At 42.0% G+C, this 20554-nt stretch overlaps 1 non-coding gene across 1 annotated transcript; it reads right to left on the bottom strand.

Moving 5' to 3' along the window:
* Positions 1-10137: 10137 nt before the first annotated feature.
* LOC125427607 lies at positions 10138-10244 on the bottom strand. Its single transcript, XR_007243724.1, has one exon. It is a non-coding gene; the product is annotated as a U6 spliceosomal RNA (small nuclear RNA).
* Between the last annotated feature and the right edge of the window lie 10310 nt (positions 10245-20554).

Raw genomic sequence — 20554 nt, 5'->3', positions numbered from 1 at the left:
CTATTTCTCCTTGAGATTTCATTGTACATTGAATAATTTGGCATTGTGCCCAGATGTGCAGATGCTTTCTGGTGAATAACCACAGGGCACGTTCTTGGAATAAATTGGGCCGCAGCTCTTTTATTATTTACATCATCGAGGGGAAACTGGGCAGGCAAGAGGAGCACATCCGTTCACTGGCCGGTCAGAGCTCCTGGCTGACCTTGGGAACAATCCAAATCCCTATTGGGGAGGACAGAAAGGTCAGGGCCACTGGGGTGCCTGCCCTTTGTGGCCCCCTAACTACTGGGGTGTCAGGCTCAAATTTGCAGAGGCCTCCAAGCCTGTCTATGAGCCTGCCCCACCCCAAGCCTCTTAAGGAGGCTCCCAAACGCGAGGAGGTCCATGCGTGAGCCCGGCCTCCCCACAAGAAGAAGAAGAGAAGAAGAGTTTGGATTTATATCCCCCCTTTCTCTCCTGCATGAGACTCAAAGGGACTTACAATCTCCTTGCCCTTCCCCCCCACAACAAACACCCTGTGATGTGGGTGGGGCTGAGAGAGCTCCGAGAAGCTGTGACTAGCCCAAGGTGACCCAGCTGGCGTGTGTGGGAGTGTACAGGCTAATCTGAATTCCCCAGATAAGCCTCCACAGCTCAGGTGGCAGAGCTGGGAATCAAACCCGGTTCCTCCAGATTAGAAACATGAGCTCTTAACCTCCCACGCCACTGATGTTTCTCTGCCCAAATTGCCAGGGCTGCGACAAACAGAGCAGCCAACCCAACCCTAAAATAGGGAGGGTGGGTGGGTCAATTTTGCACCAGGCTGGAGCACCCGTGTGCTGTCTAATAAATAGGGAGCGTGCTCCACCCTTCCAGCCTTCACGTATGCGTATCGGGCATGAAGGCAGGGGCCAGGTGTGGCTCCAGCCGCCCAGGGGGGCCGACCCAGGGCATGGCATGCGGCATGTTTACGAACGTGAGCTTCTACCACATGTGCCCTGCCCCCGTCGTAGTTTTTTATCCTAATTTGACATTATTATGGGGTAGAAGGGAAAGGGAACAAAAAGAATGTAGACAGAAAGAAAAGCATGAGCCAGCATCATGTCTTGGTTACAGAGAGCATGTTGCTTGCTAAATGACTTTGGGCCAGTCACATACACTCAGCCTAACCTACCTCAGAGTTGCTATGAGAGTACAACGGAGGAAGGGAGAACTGTTTATTCATCTCTGGGCTTCTTAGAGGAAGGGTTGGATAAACATGTACTACATAAATAATACAGGATTCCTAACGAACTAATGCAGTCTTTGAAGGACCACTGAAATACTTCCATGGAGACGGGCCACTGACAGCTAGTGCTTCCAAATTACAGTCAAAGGCAATCCCACATAAAGAAGAGGACTGCTCTTTTCCTGGGCCCCTTCCGCACACGCAAAATAATGCGTTTTCAAACCACTTTCTCAACTGTTTGCACAGCTTCAAAGAGCACTGAAAGCAGTTTGAAAGTGCATTATTCTGCATGTGCGGAATGAGCCCTGGTGAATGTGGAGCCCACCTATAGGAAGTTTGGTAAGTACAGCAATTGATCTTGTAATTGCTATCTTATTTGCCAGACAAATATGTTCTTTCTTAATGATAATTCTCAATTTCCTGGCAAAGCAGTTGAACTAACAGGCCTCTTATTGACAATAATGGACTCTAAATGCTATAAGAGTATAAATTATCATTTCCAGGTCAAAATCAGGGAATTGCCCACGCTGGACCCTAGTCAGAAAGTGTTTTCTTCCCTAAATGGAGCATGGCAAATTAAAAGAAAGGAACTTTACAACTGGCTATGGAAAGAACTGAAGAGGCACTCATTACAGTGAAAGAAATGAAACATCTTTGAATCCTATTAGGAACTGGCCAAATGATTCTGGCCCATTCCACACAGGCCAAAAACAGTGCCCCCAGGCATGGTAAAAACACCATTCTGGGGGAGCACTTTGCATGGCTGCCACCTTCAAAATGAGGCAGCACTGTGCTCCCCCCCCCACCACAACTGGCGGGGAAACGGTTTTTAAAAAAACCCACCATTTTGCATGCGGTGCTGACCGAATGGCACCAGGTGGGAGGCGCCGCTTTTAGATGTGCCCTGTTTTTTTAAAAAAACGTACTTTCTTGCCCTGTGCAGCTCTGCAGGGATGAGCAGACACAGCCACCTCCCTCCAACTCCTGAGGTATCACCGTGGCTATGGGGGCGTGTTTCCTCGTCCCTGTGGAGCTGTGCAGGGCGAGAAGGTAAGTTTTTAAAAAACAGGATGTGCTTCCACATGGAGGTGCCTCTGCAGGCCGTGGCAGCTCTGAGGCCACCCGCACGGAAGTGTGTGAACAGCCCTGGGGCTCCACCAGTATCATGTATACCTGTGTGCAGCAGCTTTCCTGGCCCATATAGAATGGGCCTCTGAGTTACTTGTGTTTTCTGACTCTTTCACCATTCCATATGTGCTTACCCTCATGCAGTCCTTGTTATCCCAATATTTAACCGTTATCTTAATATCTTAATCCTTGGTCAGAAATCATTCTCTTACATTTTCCCTCACTTATTTCATTATAGTCTGGCAGATTAATTTGAACTCTGTCGTCCTTCCCAGCACCTGTAAAATACAAGTTTTCATGCTATACTTTTTGTCCACACAAACAGTTTCAATTGTCACTCAGGCCGTTTCCGCACGGCCCATTAACGACGGCCTGGGGGCGGTAAAAACACCGCCCCCAGGCTGCCGTTTGCACAGGCGCCGCTGCTGCAACGCAGCAGCGGCGCGCACTACCCTGACTGCGCTGCTACTTTGTGGCGGGCGTCAGGCTGCCCTAAACAACAACCCTTTAAAGAAGGGTTGTTGTTAGAGGAAGCCGCTTTCCCCTGGTGGTGCGGTCGCGAACCGCGCCGCCCGAGAAGACACTGTCTGCGCCCACTCTACGGTGTCCACGTGCATTCAGCCTGCTGAACGCCACAATACCCCACCCACACTGTCCTCCGACCTCCAGAGGGTCGGAGGGCAGCGATGGCCATACTCGCGACGCTTCCAGCAGGCTTAATTTTGCCGAGGACAATCGCGGAGTAAGCAGGGATGGGAAGAGATCGACTCGCGTGCAGAGCCGCCTGCCATCTGCACGGGTCCTCTTCACCCGGGTTACCATGCGAACGGAGGTAGCAGCCCCATCGCCGGGCCAGAACTCTTTGGCGGCGTGGCGCATCTAACTGGCCGTATGAAACGGCCTCAGTTTGTTGGGGGGAAACTTCCAGTTGTGTTCCCTACTCTGAAAAATAGGAAACAAATAATCACTATTCCATCTTTTTAATTTTTAGAAAAAGATTATACTACATCATCTACAAAATACTACATCATCTACCAGTCACCCTACATAAAAAAGAAAAAAGGTATGATATACAAAGCATCAACCTCTATCCCTTGAAAGATAACCATTAACCCATACAGTGACATTTAATAAAGAAAATATCAGAATACAAGAATAAAAGAAACAAAACATTCTAACAAAACATTCCCAACCTGCCCTCACCTTATGTATAATATTTCTAACTAAACCTGTTAATTTCTATACCAGCTTATGCTATTATTGTTCCCACCTTTTTATGTTAGTTCCACCAGCATCATCTTATTTGTACATAACCAATGTTTATCAAGCAACAAAAATATATAATCTTTCACTTCATCTAACTTTCTCTATTTCAATCTTCCTGTAGCATACCCCTATGTTATATACAACCATTTTCAAATTATTTAATCATTTATAATTACTCTAACCTCTTTAGTTTAAGCTCATCTTAAAATCTATAATGTCCATCTTACTCTTTGTCCCTCTTTGGTGTTTTACTAAAAGATTTAGAAAGAAAAGGTAACAGAAAGCATATTCAGATTGTCTGAAGATCTTTTTGTGTGTGTGTATTGTCGAAGGCTTTCACAGCCGGATTTAACTGGTTCTGGAGGGTTTTCCGGGCTGTGTGGCTGTGGTCTGGTGGATTTTGTTCCTAACATTTCGCCTGCATCTGTGGTTGGCATCTTCAGAGGTGTGAACACCACACCTCTGAAGATGCCAGCCACAGTTGCAGGTGAAACGTTAGGAACAAAATCCACCAGACCATGGCCACACAGCCGGAAAAAACCTCCAGAACCACTTTTTTTTGTTCTTATTGAAGAACTTTTTCAAATCTTGGATATCTGAAATCTTCTGGTAGGCTCCATTGAAGGTGAAGCCCACACCTTCAGTCAAGACCCATCTAAATATATATTCCGTCTTTTAACTGGTCACTTAGCCATCTGAGCTACTGTAAAAATCAACTTCATTTTAGGTGACCCAGAAATCAGCAAAACTTGCTTTATGTGTGTGTATGGTTGAACAGCTGTCTTTGAGGTGAAGTGTCATAAGGTGGCACTGTTGCTACATGGTTAAAATCATTTATATTCATCTCTGAGCAGCTCAGCATCAGGGATTTACTCTGGGTTAACAATGTAATGGAACTATAGGACATGGAGGGCCAAGACAGACCTATCATGGGAACAGAGCTCAAAGTAAATTTATAAGCAGTGAGCCCAGCCCAGCTTCCTCCTGACTTCAAAATTAAAATAACAGACATTTATATAGGCAATTCATACTTAGATTCAGCTGCCTGTCTGGACCTTTCCTCTCCGTGTTTCAAGTATGCTGTCCATTGTAATTTTTAATTCTGGCAGGTGGGTGGGTAGATGTGTTAGTCCCTAGCAACAAAAATAAACAGAAACTACTGGATTAAAGACTGGCACATTTCATTCTAGCATAATCTTTCACAGACCAGAGTCCATTTTGTCAAATGTTTCAATAGATTGCCTTATTTAAGTATTTATGAGGTCATGGAGAAAAATAAGGGAATCAGCAAAGGCAAAAGAAAGACAAGAAGTATAGTTGGTGCAATTCTGTAAAATTCAAAGATAGTCAAGAAAAGCACAGAGATTATTCACAATGGCTTGGATCTAGCACTGTGCATTTGGATAAAGCAAGTTGAAATGTCTCCCTGCTGCCTCTGAAGCCATGGTTCTGAGTATCCAGCTGAGTTGTATGCAGGGATTGAGTCACCTGATCTCTGCAACCAGCTCTTTCCCAAGTGGGCTTTAGAGGTAGTTTGTCAGCTAGCAGAACTGTGGACAGGGGTTGGTCACTGGTGACTGAACTACTGCTCTGCTACTGTTATCAGCTCTGAATCACTGGAAAAATTCCTCCCTTTCAAACTCTTTTTAAGGTTTGGAAACAGGAAATAGTCAGACAGAGGAAGATCTGGTGAGTAGAGTGGGTGGTCTATACACTTTTTGCACTCAAACCCCAAATACTTTAAAACATCTATTGTCTTACCAACTGGCCCATTGTCCTGCAAAAAGAAAACATCTTTCTGCAGCTTCCCTTGCTGTTTTTCTTTCAGTGTCTCCTTTAATTAGCACAACAAGTTTCAGTAATATTCTGCATTAAATGTTTGACCCTTCTTAAAACAGTCTGTCATCAAAATACTTTCCTTAACAGCAAAAAACAGCAAAAATGGTCATGACCTTTTCTATTGACTGGTTGTGGTGGGTTTTCCGGACTGTGTGGCCATGGTCTGGTAGATCTTGTTCCTAACGTTTCACCTGCATCTGTGGCTGGCATCTTCAGAGATGTATCACAGAGAAAAGTCTGTTTCACACTGTGTCTAGTGAGAAGGAAAAGTTTAGTGGGGTATATTGTCCATGTCCCAGGGTGGGAAACCAGTCAGTAAGCGTTTGGGTGGAACTTGCTATACAACGGTATGGTTGTGTGCATTGTATTGCAGGTGGGGTTAGCAGTCCATTTTTTAAGCACTGATAGCCCAGATTTGTTAATGTTCAGAGTCTCTTCTTTCTTGTTGAAGTTGTCTTGGTGTTTGTGAATTTCAATGGCCTCCCTGTGCAGTCTGACATAGTAACCTTCCGAATTGTCCAGAATTTCAGTGTTCTCAAATAAAATGTTATGTCCAGTTTTGTTTAAAGCCTTCGACAATACTTTTTCTACTGACCTTTGGGTCTTGAATTTCTTCAGCCATGGAGAACCCGAGTCCTGCCATTGCAAGGACTTTTTGTTTGGTCTCCAGATTTCAGTTGTGTAACCATGCTTCATCAACAGTGATGAGTCATTTTTTGAAAAAATTAACACTAGCTTGTTTAAAATGCCGCAAAACTAACTAGAGCTGTCCGCTCACTTTCATTTCTCATTGGCATTCAAACATTTCAGCACCCACTTGGCTGACAGCCTCTGCATATCCACCTGCTCATGAATTATAAACACAATACGTTCGCTGGATATACCTAGTGTCTCAGCAATTGTTTTAGCCAAGATTAGCTGATCTGCCAAAATCAGGTCATGAACATGATTAACAATTTCAGGAACTGACGCTGTTGAAGGCCTCCCAGGCTTTGCTGCATCTTCAGCCTCAGAATCTCCACACTAAAGGTTGACACACCATTCTTCACAACTGAGTATGATGGGCATTTGTCATTTATTGTTTACATCATACATTTATGGATTTCCTTTGGAGTTTTCTTCTGCAGGAACAGGAACTTCATGACTGTCCAGAATTCAGCACTTGAAAATTTTACATTTTTTGTTGACATGGTTCTGTCAATGATCTGAACCCCCCCCCCAAAAAAAAACCAGCACTGCAATCATGCAAATTGGCACTTTACAATATAAAAGAACTCTCTTTCTAGCCACAGTGACAAAATAACATTAAGTTTTGTGGAAGTGGGTTCAGAAGAGAACTTTTCAGCACCCCCAACAACATGAGGTAACTAAATAAGTTCCAGTGACCAGAACTTGCAGGGTCATTTTACCACTGATGCCTCACTGGGTTTAATTAGCTTTGCAAACTTGAAAAACCTTATCATCAGTTACTTCTACTATGGACGTTCTCTGTATTTTTCTGGATTACATTTAAATTTTATTCATAATTTTGTACATGTATGTCTGCTATACTCATCTGATTAGTTTGTGCTAGGAGCAGCAGTGGCGTAGTGGTTAAGAGCAGGTGTACTGTAATCTGGAGGGACCAGGTTTGATTCCTCGCTCTGCCGCCTGAGCTGTGGAGGCTTATCTGGGGAATTCAGATTAGCCTGTCCACTCAAACACATGCCAGCTGGGTGACCTTGGGCTAGTCACAGTTCCTCTGGGCTCTCTCAACCCCACTTACCTCCCAGGGTGCTTGTTGTGAGGGAGGAAGGGAAAGGAGTTTTTAAGCCCCTTTGAGGAGTCGTCGTCGTCGTCGTCGTCTCCTCCTCCTCCTCCTCCTCCTCCTCCTCCTCCTGTTTAATGTTACAGGTGCCACATGAACATTCATAAAGTTATGTATACAGTCACTGCCTTTTTCACTTATGAAGGGAAAGCTTTTCATTTTAAAAGGGCAAAACTCTGGAAGTAGTTTTTCCATTGATTTCCAATCAGCACTGTGAAATTTCTTCCTGAAATTAGCATAACCATTTTTCCCCAAGCTTGACTCACAACCCCCTTCCCACCTTTTGGGTAGAAAGGAGGGAAAGTGCTTCCAGGATGACTTTACAGCTTTTAAAAAACATTAGTCACTGACTCAACGCATCCCAGTAGTTAAGTTGCCTTTAAGTCTCCCTTATCTCCATATTTATTGGGAAGGGAGAAATGGAGCAAAGGGTGAACATCATTTCCGTAGAATCTAATTTCCTTTCTGTTTTCCTCATGCCCCCCCCCCCCAGCAGCCACACATACTATGAAGGGTTGAGTAAAAGAAAGAGAAACAAAAAGAAGAAATAAGCACATTTATTTTTCTTTTGTTGTGGAGGATTCAGACTCCCTCTCCCTTAACTTCTGTTGCGGGGTGATCAACGTAGATGATTAAAAAAGGGGGAATGAGATGACACAACTGAAAGACCTATCCATAGATGAGACAACATAGATGAGACAACTGATAGGCCCATCCATAGCTATTAATCATGGCATTGAAACTGAAATCAAAAGCAGTAGAGCTTAGCAAATTAATTACTTGGAGTAGATAATGAGGGATGGCTAGCTGTAGCATGCTCCTCTGAGATGATTTCTAACAGTGTTTGGGTGGCAGAATGCTAAAGTAGATGGACTTTTGGAACACGGGCAATTTACAGTGTAATCCTAAACAGATCTTCTTAATGGGACTTACTCCCAGAAAATTATTCTTAGGATTGCACTGTGTGGGGGGAAAGCCTCCCCCCCCAAAAAAACCTTATCAGGAATCCAGGACATACTTAGATGGGTGGAACTTTTCTTAATATTACAATTTATGCAATTCTCTATCACTGGGCAAACTATGATTCCTTCTTTCCTCTAATATCTTCCATAACATTTTGCTCTTACTCACACTTTCTTCTCTCTTTCCATCCAAGATCAACTTCACTCCCATAATAAATAATTACACCTAAACAGATGGGGGAAGTTACAGTTGTCTCTCTTGGGCCCTTTCCGCATGGGCGTTTTATGGCGCCCTGGGGACGGCAAAAACGCCGTCCCCAGGGAGCCATTCGCACAGGGGGTGCAGCGGCTGCGCCGCCGCGCCGCCCTCACGTCGCCCAATTGGCGCGAAGCCGGCATTTCCCAACCTCGCTCGGGGAGCGAGGTTGTTGGGAAATGCTGCCTTGGAGCCGCTGCCGTGCGAACAGCAGCAGCTCCAAGGCGCCCTCCCCCTCCCACTCCCAACCTTCACTTACCTGGTCCCCGGCCCTCCGGCGCGTCGCCAAGGCCTGGGGACACGCTCCCCTGCCCTGCGATGCTCAAGCAGGCACGCAGGGCTGGGGGGCGTGTCTCCAGGCCTCGGCGACGTGCTGGAGGGCCAGGGACAAGCCAGGGTCAGCCGGGTGACGGCGCTCCACGCCACCGTCATCCCAGCCGGTTCTGGGACCGTCCATGCAGACGTTCCCAGCATTGTGGGGGTGGCGTGGTTTACGCCGACCCAACCCCTTCCGCCTCCGTGCGGAAGGTGCCATAGACTGAACTGCCACAATAAAAATGACTGTTCTGCCTAGAAAGTTATTTTTATTTCAATCAATACCTATGCTAATCTCTAAGAAACTAATGAAGGGTTGGCAAAAGGAGGTAATGAAATTCATATGGCAGGGAGGGAAGGAAACCCAGAATAAATCTCAAAAATGTGCAAAATAGCAAGGAAAGAGGAGGTCTAATTTTTTGCAATCTAGAATTACTGTATATACTGGCGTATAAGACTACTTTTGAACCCTGGGAAATCATCTGTAAAGTGTGGGGTCGTCTTATACGCCGGGTACTCTTATATGGCGAGTATATCCCAAACTCTATATTTTAACTGGAAAAGTAGGGGGGGTCGTCTTATACGCCCAGTCTTCTTATACGCCAGTATATACGGTATATTATGACATAATAACTAGTTTAGTTTGAATTAAGGACAGGTTAAGAAATAAACATCTTTTAAATCTTGAAGGCCATGATCTTATATATTGCTTGCATGCACATTTATGGTATGTAAAAGTTGGGATACACCAGACTTTTAAGAATCATTGTATAAGATGTGTGTTGTATAGAGTGTGGATAAAATATAAAACTAAACTATGGCCTAAGTTTCCGAAGTTATCCCCTCATGAGATGATATATAGCCCTTCGGGGATCGGGCGGTATATAAATAAATAAATAAATAAATAAATAAATAAATAAATAAATAAATAGTAGGGAAAAATGGCAAAGACATTTTTAACATGTGATGATCATGTGGATTATTAAAATCAGGAAATAAAATTCAAAAGTCGAGAAGAATAATGGTGGACAATTCTGTATGTAATTGGTTTTTATACAGACAACTTTATGACAGATGCAAAACAGATAGTCAGATACATCAATTTGAAAGAGCAAAAAATGAGGATGGCATCTATATTTATATGAGAAAGCAGAGAAGATGATTGCAAATATCTATTGTTTGTTATTAAAAGGAGATACTGACAGAAGTAATAAAAGAGTCAATGATAAGTTGGGCGGAAAATGTAGGGCATACCATTCAAATATGAGATTGGGAAACGATATGGGAAAATATTTGAACTTTACATTAGGAACAAATTTAAGAGAAAAATACTATACAACGTTATATAGATATTATATAACTCCTGTAGTTCTTCACAAATTTGTGTGTCATTCTTGCTCAGAGGCCATGCTAATTGTCTCTGTATCATTTCAATTTTAGTATATGTGCTGCCAAAGTGAGCCCAACTTTTGTAGTTCTAGCTAAAGTATATAAAATTGGATCCACTAACTGTTGGAAATGTAAAATGGTAGAAGGTACCTTCTACCATTCGTGGAAGACACATGTGGAAGCAAAGAAATATTGGCTACAGATTCATGAAACTTTAAGAAAAATTGTGAAAATTAATTTTAAATTAAAACCAGAATTGTACTATCTGAACATTTTAGATCCTGAAACTGAGAAGCAACGAAGAACATAAATACTTTATATGAGTATAGCAGCAAGGATTCTGTATGCCTAATACTGGAAAAATCTGAAAACACCATGTATAAAAGAATGGCTAAATAAGGTTAAGGAATACACAGAAACTAGATAAATTGACAATACTAATGGAAGACCAAAAGTCTGATACGTTTACAGCAAACTGAGAGCTCTGTAAGTTTCTTGAAAAATAATACAAAGAATACTTCTGAACTTTTGAGTTTTGATGTATGAATAGTTGAGATAGTAATTTATCTTTAGAAGATGTATTAATTGTATTGTTATTTTAAAAATATTTAAAAATATAATAGTCTTAAAAATGAGACTCATCGTGTTAGATTAATACTGGAAAACAATTAACCTGCTGGTTGTGGTTAACCTTTTTTAACCAGGTTGTGGTCTGGTTAAAAAAAAAAACAGTCCGGAAAACCCACCACAACCATTTGAATCTGGCCGTGAAAGCCTTCGACAATACAAATTAACCTGTGTGAATAGTTGGAAGTCATTTTAATTGTTACTATGTTTTATATATGTATCTTGTCTTTTAGATGGTCTATGTATCTTTTTTTCTTTTTCTGTTGAAGTGACAGCAAAGATGTTCTAAAAAAATTAGTCCTGGGATACAAGAAAAATAAATTCTTCAGAGCACTTTTCTTAATGGCTAAAAGAGAAGGAAACCATAGAAGGCAGTATTTATAATTGCCAGCTTTGAAGTAGGCAAGCAGCTCCACAAGGGCAGCCTGTAATACAGTATGGAACTGTTAACCACAAAAAGAAATAAACACTCCTTTGGGAATGATCTTACATTAATGCCTATTACCTTAATAGCCTTGTGGTTAAATTCAGAGGGTATGGGTTCCATTGTTCCGCTGCATTGGATGGGTTTTGATGGGGTGATCTTTTGTTTAAGTGACTCAAAGAGCAGATCATTTAAGAAGTGGAAGACTGTGGTGCTGAATATGCCCTGCTAGTGTAAGGATTGGGTATGTAACTCCTCCAGCTTGTAAATGATGCTTCTTTCCTTTCCATTCAATATTGATTATGTTTTCAGTTTATACTTTCCACAAGGAGATTTGGGGAGTGTACCTAATAGTCTCCTTTGTCCTCATGTGACCTCTGTTTTGGGCAAAGGTTCAATGACTGGCCCATTGTACCACATACTATACTACACTTATTCATCTTGCTGGTATCATTTTATTTTTTTGGTTTAGAAAGAACAAGGAAACCCAGACATGTAGTAATGTAATAATGCATACTTATGCATTACAGTTTGTGGTGATGGCTTCAAAATGTTGTTGCCTGAGAAGATAGGCACGGCACTGACATGTACTGATCATAAGAACATAAGAACAAGCCAGCTGGATCAGACCAGAGTCCATCTAGTCCAGCTCTCTGCTACTCGCAGTGGCCCACCAGGTGCCTTTGGGAGCTCACCTGCAGGATGTGAAAGCAATGGCCTTCTCTGGCTGTTGCTCCCGAGCACCTGGACTGTTAAGGCATTTGCAATCTCAGATCAAAGAGGATCAAGATTGGTAGCCATAAATCGACTTCTCCTCCATAAATCTGTCCAAGCCCCTTTTAAAGTTATCCAAGTTAGTGGCCATCACCACCTCCTGTGGCAAAAGTTCATTTACAATTCAAAATTCTGTTTAAACTCAGAAATAACTTCCTTATTCCATGAGCAGAGCCACAGAGTAACTGCTAGTCTGCTCCCTAATAGGTTTAGCTAGGCAGTATATGCATTATGAGACCATGTAGCTGGAATTGTAACATTTCAGTCATGCCAGTGTCCCCAGCAATTGTGCTGTAGCTGGATCATCCATCCAGATGAATATGGTATCAACAAGAATGTAGCAGGCTTTCAAATTCTTTACACTAAGAATGAGTGTTGAAACTTGTTGCTGAAACTTATTCAGTAGACCAATCCTCAAAATCTTCATTCCTACATTTTGTAACTTATGAAGATGGTCTTGGGTTTTACCCATGAAAAGATGGATGTCCTGAACATATGTAGATGTATGGCTTTTAGGAATTGGGAATTACATGAAAAGGGAACATGGTACAGAGCCCCAGAACTTGACTATTTGGCTTTACTGGAAATCCTTAAACCCCAGTGGGAATCGGTAAAGATTTTCTGGTAGATATATTGAAATGTATAGTATAAATAGAATAGGGATACACATTGGTCTTGCCTTCTACATATGGGCATTAGAGTAGCTGTACAGTACAGTAATTTCAGTGCTAGTGACAAAAGGAGAAGCTACCTGAGAAGATGAATTCACGAGTTCTCTGAATAGTTTGGGTTTGGGTCACAGAGAGGGTGAGCCTGGAATCACCTCCAACATCTCCCTGCATTGCACAGCTGCTAGGATCCAGTGGAGGTTTCTAGGTTGAGGTGATGGCAGCAGGGACTGGTTAGGAGGCTGCCAATTGAACTGGGAAATTGCCCTTGCAAATAGTTTAATGTGGGAAGAGAGTTCCCTCAAACCAATCAGAACAGACTCTAAGAAGATGCAGATACAAGCACATGCTCACCTTAGTCAATCTCAAAGTTCAGCTCTGGGTAGTTGAACAGCTGCATGTTGACCTTGAGAAAGATAAACTGCTGGACTCCCCAGGGTTCCAGTCTGGAGTAAATTGGCCAAGTGATGTTGCCTATTATGAAAAGATGCACTCACTCTGAATATGAGATATATCACAGAGCACAAGGGAAGCTCCGTGGCCATGGCAGAAAGGTCCAGCCAGACTCCTTCATGACCCAATAGTTCAATGGATTAGTCAACTGCAACTCATAGGACTGACAGGTACTCAGAGGCGTTCCTCCCATTGGGCAAAGTGGGCAGTTGCCCTGGGCACAGCGCTGTGGGGGGCGCAGGTTTGTTTGTGGGATTTTTTGTATTTTCAGTGTTTTTCCATTTTTGGCCTGCAGAGGGCGCAGTTTTTAGGCTAGCTAGCAGCACCAAAATTTCAGAGATGTTTTGGGAGACTCTCCTGATGCTATCACCCAGGTTTGGTGAGGTTTGGTTCAGGGAGTCCAAAGTTATGGACTCCCAAAGGGGGTGCCCCATCCCCCATTGTTTCCAATGGGAGCTAATAGGAGATGAGGCTACACCTTTGAGGGTCGATAACTTTGGACCCCCTGAACCAAACTTCACCAAACCTGGGAGGTATCATCAGGAGAATATTTTACTGATACCACCCAGGTTTTGTGAAGTTTGGTCCAGGGGGTCCAAAGCTATGGACTGCTAAAGGGGGTGCCCCATCATCCATTGTTTCCAATGGGAGCTAACAGAAGATGGGGGCTACACCTTTGAGGGTCCATAACTTTGGACCCCCTGAACCAAACTTTACCAAACCTGGGTGGTATCATTAGGGGAGTCTCCTAAAGATACCCTGAAAGTTTGGTGATGCTAGCTTAACAATTGCACCCCTGCCAGCAGGCACCTCCCAAATTTCCCCAGATTTTCCTTTTAAACCCCCCAGCCTTTGACATGGATTTAAAGGGAGAATCTGAGGTCCCCAATTTAAACATTGCAAGTGATGCTGTTTCAGGGTGGGAGAGAATCAACCCAAAATAGCATCACTTCCAATGTTGTTTAAACTGGGAACCCCAGATTCTTCCTTTAAGGTGGATTTAAAAGGAGAATCTGGGGTTCCCAGTTTAAACACCATTGAAAATGATGCTGATTGGGGGTGGATTCCAGCATCACTTGTTTAAACTTGGGAGCCCAGATTCTCCTTTGAAACATTGAAAGTGATGCTGTTTCCCCCAATTGGGGGTACTGGATACAACCCCATAAAATGTTTTCATAGCAGTAATAAAACATTTTGAAAGCATTTTGAAAATGTTTTCAAAAAATTATTTCTGCTGTGTGGCATGGCTTTTTGCTGTGCTCAGATTTGTGAGTTGGGGCATGTTCTATAATGTGATGGTGACTTTGAAAAAACCTGGTGTAAAAATCATTGCTTGGTCACAGTGGGCGAGGGTGGCTGCCCATGGGGGGCGCCAAACTCCAGTTTGCCTAGATACACCACTGGACGTAGCTACAAGGGGGGGCTGCGCGTTGCATTGGGCACGCGTCTGGGGGGGGCATCAAACTCAGGTTTTACCCAGGGCTCCAGTTTGCCTAGTTACGCCACTGTTGGGACATCACAACTGGATGCATTCCTGCCTTAGTCTGAAAAAGCAAATGCCAAAGCAGCAAAACAACTACTATTTTGGATAAGTGCTGTCATAGTCTATTAAAATGTGGGAGGTAATTCAGATTGACTCAAAAGATCAATTCATAAGAACAACAGCTTAGAGTCAACATTTATTAATAGGTTATGACACAGTCACTGGAAGACAAAAGATTAAGATTGTGGACCCAAGCTAAACATTTCACGCAGCAGTATACAGGTATACAGTGCTTCCCTAACATTTATCTCTACAAACAAACAAATTTAAAAATCAGCCTTATGTGGTTATGAGGTAAATTCATCTGGCATAGAATGATTGCTTTTCTTTTCTCTACAGTTGACTTTTTGCTTAAAATTACCCTACCTATGGCACAGTTAGGAAAGAACATAATACTTCCCCATCAATCCTGTCTTCATGGGTACAAAAGTAACTGAGGGGGCTGGTTTTGAGTGAGAAAAAACTATAGGGAAACTATTCCTCTAGTTACTGACATCTTCCTAAGGCGGTACAGCACATGCAGTAAAATGAGGCGAAAGAATTCTGAGGGGATATAACAGACTATTTGGATGGGTTGCTACACAGAGGTAGGCAATAGCAAATCACCTTTGAATGAACCCCATGGGGTCACCATAAGTCAGCTTCGCAGCACTTTCCATTTGTACTGCTTACCTGTGTAAAACTTGTGCTGTTTTTATTTGCAAATATCAGGGAGAAAGTTTCTGTCCAAGCCCTTTGCATGTTTTGCGGATTTTCAATTTACTAGGAATTTTAATGCAGGGGAACTTTGAAAAATGCAAGACCTACCTGGCAGTCTAATGTGGTACACTCTATTTGTCACCTCACTACCACCTCATACTGCTGCAAGTCCCCTGGCAACCCGTTCTTCATCAGCACCGTAGTCCTGGTGTGAATTGGCTCCCAGTAGTGTATCTGAATTGAGTTCCCACAGGTAGCTTGCCACTGGCATCTTGTTGTAAGTCCCCATGATGATCACCTAGTATATGAATTGACCCTTTATGCTTGGGGTTCAAGTGTATCATTTTCACAAAGGCATCCACCTCAAAAAAGCTGCTGCTATCACTTAGTTCCTAGATTTAGAATATGAAAAAGAGACTATTTGGATTCCTGCAGGAAGATGAGATTTTATGAATGCTAAATGTTGCTCCAAGTGATTTTCAAACTTTGCTGAAAATCTGTTAAGAAAAAACCATGTGCTTTTCAAGCAGCAGTAAGCTTTAAGGGTCTTTGGCAAACATACACACACACAAAATAAGATTAATCTCAGTAGTCTTCACGGTTCACCTAACACATGTATAAATAGAATGCTAGAAGAAACAGATTTGAAGTAACCTGTAAGGAATGTTAACTAAAGCTCTATCAGGGAAGGATGTTAATCATTTGTTCTTCTTAAAAGTCAGTTTAATGATAGTTGTTTTAATGCTTAGTAATAAACAAAAAAATCCAAACAAGGACCTTGATTTAGAATCCAGTCCAGTTACTGATTGATCTCGGTGGTAAGGGACCCACATACATGGGAAAAGGGGAATGCTGTAACAAGGGAATGGATTATCTTCAGGATACAAAATTATACTGATCAAGTTTCTGTTCAGTTCATACCTTGAATGAACACTCAGACTATTCAATATAACTCAGATTTAATAAAACCAAATCTTTTTAAATAAAATGAATAAACCTACACTTCTTTCTTATATGAACTAATTCAAATCCATACTGAAGCGTTCCAGTGTCCTCTTCAGTACTTCACGTATTTTGACTCAGTCAACAGGACCTCCATCACTCTGCTTTGAATATAACACAAAACATTGAAACAGTATCTATATCTGATGAAATGGGCTCTAGTCCGAAGTTCAGCCTGTGTTTCCAGATACCATGGATTCACCATCAGCCCCTGTCAGTATGGCCAATTGGCCATGCTGGCAGGGGCTGATGGGATTTGTAGTCCATGAACATCTGGAGAGCCACAGGTTGCAGACCCCTGCTCTAGTCTATGAAATCCTAGGCTAGAATAAAAATTGTTAGTCTTTAACATACCCCAAACTCCTACTTATTAAAGTATGGATATATTATTATTTCAGTATTCAATCCCTTTGCCTTAAAACAGCAACTCAAGCTGCCAACACTGACATGGACAATTAAGCACAAAGAAGTCAAGAAAAGAGTGAAGGGCTGTTGTCCTTCTCTTTCCCGCATTAATTTGATTATGATTGGTGCCCCTCCCTTTAAGAAAACCTAGCCTATGGTATCGCAGAATGTTTCCAGAAGAAATTTAGTGTGAAGGTCTCCTTTGGTTTTAAACCACTCCGATGTGGATTGAAATGGCTGCAGCTCTTTCATAGCCACTTGGCATTTAAAAACACTTCATACGAAGTAAGCAGGAGTGGGAGGAAGGAGAAAGCAAAAAAAAAAAACAACCCCTCAACAACTAATACCACTAATAAAACACTTCCATCCCAGCACTTTCTCTGCTCTACTTTCTTTCTGATCTGCCCAGTGATTTTCAAGTGAGCAAGAACACACAGACAAAAAACATGCTGAAGAAAATCTCATTTCAACCTTAAATGGTGCTTCAGAATTTCCAATTCACACTGTTGCCATTTTTACAGGAATTGATGGCTGCCTTTGTTATCAAAGCTGACAGGCCTCTGGTAAGGCTGCATAATCGACTCTAGCTGTCCGTGCCTTTCATTATTCCCAAATGGCAGATTCTCATGATATCTCTCTTTTATAGGCATTGCTCATTTTTATTTCTTATTTTACATGGGCTTTTCCACCATTCGGCTGCTGAGGTGCCGAGATAAAACAACTCCTTGAAAACAAAAGGAACAACAGCACCAATGTAGCTGGACTATGCCTTTTCCTGTCTCTGTTTTCTGAACCTGAGTACTTGCATTTAACCACATAGAGATTAGGTGAGGGAAACGGGTGGAAATATTGTGCACATTCATAGCGACCAGTGTCAATGTTTTACAAGAGGGGGGAATCACATTTTTTTTGGCACTGGATTTCTTTTGGACTGAGCGGTATTTCTGTGTACCTACATTTTCTAAACTGGTGGTATTATTATTTTTCATTTTAGAAATGATGCTCCTGTAAGAATAAACTTAATGGCCACAACATTACCCAGCTGACTTACATTCAGTCTTATAAATTATCTGTAATTTTCCCCTCTTTTTCTCATACTTGGATTTAACCAGCAAACCAAACAAACTGTCCTTCACCACCCAGTCTATTAATAAGATGTTGAGCAGGGCTGATTTCTACTGCTGGATGCCCATTTTCATATGAAAACTTATCCTTTTTCTGTCATATATCCATAAAGTGCAAGGCTAATGATAATGCAAGAGGAGAGGGCAGGGAAGAACAAAAGGGACCTTTGCCATTGGAAGATAGTGGGCACTTAACATGACACAACTGTTACTTTCTGGATAAGCACAAAAAATGGAGAATATATGCATTCCCAGATTGGAGGTAGAAAAAGCATGGTGGAGTAGAAATATTTTCACTTTCCTTTTATCTTTAATCTTTATCTGGGGGAGGGCAGTATAGAAATTAAATTACCATACCATACCACACCATCTTTACATCTCCAATTAGCATCTATCAGTTTATTGTGCAGTGCCTGCACTAATGCTACCAGAACTGGGCCATTTCTGCACGGTCCAAATATCCTGGGTTGAGCAAGAGAAACACCCCATTCCATGCAAGAAATTCGCATGGTTCCTGGTCCTAAAGTAGGTTTGCCCTGCAATATTTTCCTCCTCTCAGGGTATTCAAAAATCACGAAATTGGCGATTCTTTTCCAAAATCCCGGAGTGAGTCCATTACCATGCAAACACCACAGGAGCAGAAACAGTTTATTTTTCCCACTCAGCCGCCTGTTCTCCCTGCCCTTCTGCCTGCCCCCCGATCTCCCCACCTGACCTTTATTCAAGCTGCCATTAAAAAACAACAGCCAATCAGAATGCGGGACACTGGGCATGCTCAGATATGTTTGCAGTAAGTTCAGAAGTCCTGGGCTCCTGTGAAAGAAACTGGAGTATTTCCTGCCGGTCTTCACTGGATTCATTCACAAAACAAGCAGCTATGCGAAGGAAGAAACCAGGATGAAACAGACTTGGATTGTAAGAAACTGGTTGTAACCACGTATAATTGTGTTGTGCGAAACAGCCCTTGTGTTACCAAAGATCAGTGTGGGCCATTTTGAAAAGAGGACAAGAATCTTCGAAAAACTTAAGAAATGTTTGGGGACAGAAATGTCAAGCTTTGTGTATGGGCCAGAGCAATCACTTCTTCTGTTCTTCATTCTACTGCCTTTTAGGGTTGCCAGCTCTGGCTTGGGATCTCCCCCCATTGTTTCTCCTATTTTACATCACTTGTAGGCTTCTGTATGCATGTGTTCTGTATGTCATAGTAACTGTTTGCCATTTAGTTCTACTCAACCTAAACAGACCTCAAAATTCACTTCAGATTTTCCTCAGTGTTAAGAAAAACATCTATTCTGAAGGCCCATATGAGGATATTAGCCAACAATAGATCTCTCTCTCATGAGAATTCAAAAAGATCACACCTTTAGGTTGGTCACCCTGTTGTTTTTGTTTATTCCATTAGGGACAAAAAAGTGATCATAGATCTGGCTGACTCTTTTTTCAAAATAATGTGCTGTTTTTAATATTATTTATGCACTCCTGCAGTCTCAGTCTGTTGAAGTGCAATTCAATATGGTAGAAATAAGCAACTAGCAATTTCTATAAGACGAAAAGAAATAAAATAAAGTAGAATAATCTTTAAGGGTCACAGAAAACAACGTAAACGTAAATGTTCATGTGGAAAATGAAAATAAACCGGGGGCTTGTGTATAATTCACTGTAGTTCTTCCTCCCGGCCTGGATGCACTGATGGGCAGCAGTGTGAAGGGAGAAACTGGGATAAAAACACCCTGGGATATATGATCTGGGTCTGTCCCAGGATATTTTGTCCATGGGGAAAACACCATAGTCTCTCTTTAAAGCTATAGGAGCTGATGGATGTTATCACTCTTGCAGCCGTGAATTCCAAAGTTAATTATGTGTTTCATGAATTATTTTCTTTTGCCTTTCTTAAATCTATAGCTTATCACCTTCATTGCCTGTTCCCAAGTTGTCATATTCTAGGAGAGGGAGGACAAAATTTGCTATGCCCAGTTTCTCCATACCATGCAGATCTTTATAAAAGTAATATTCCTCTATTTTGTTATATTTTCCCCATATCTCTTTAGCCTTTCCTTATAGTGAAGATGTTACAACCCCTTGATAATTTTGGCCAGCTTTACCTCGCTTTTCTAGGTCTACACTATGATTTTATTCTAAATATTGTACCCCTATACAAGGACAACATGATTAGCCATTTTTTCTAGTTTCTTTCCTAATAACCACTGTTTCTATACTCATCCTTAATACTCCATGAGCAGTTAAAAGGGGGCCCTTTAACAAAGGGAATACTAAAAAAATGGGGTATAAATTTCATACCTTTTTTTTGGCTGGGTTGGTAAGTACCTTTAATCCTATTGGACAAACAGAAAAAAAGGTTCCTTGGAAAATGAAGACATTCTTTGGTGATTTGATTGGAACGTTGGGCCTTGGTAACTGCCCTTTTGAAAGTGGTGGGGAATGCTGCTGATCACAGCATCACCCCTTGCATTTGCATTTTGGGTTATTTTCCACACAATTATGAGTTCAAAGTGAGAAGCTCATCCTCCACACCCTCACCCCCACTTTCTCAAAACTCTATTTAATTACTTTCAGTTCAGGTTGACTTGGCATCTTCTACTGGGTAATGAAAGTCAGATGGGAAATTGTGTAGCTTTTGCCTGAAGTCAATCAGTTTGCTGAGGTAA

The sequence above is a fragment of the Sphaerodactylus townsendi genome, linkage group LG02, assembly GCF_021028975.2.
Source record: "Sphaerodactylus townsendi isolate TG3544 linkage group LG02, MPM_Stown_v2.3, whole genome shotgun sequence".
NCBI lineage: Eukaryota > Metazoa > Chordata > Lepidosauria > Squamata > Sphaerodactylidae > Sphaerodactylus > Sphaerodactylus townsendi.
This window is presented reverse-complemented; position numbering and strand designations above follow the sequence as displayed.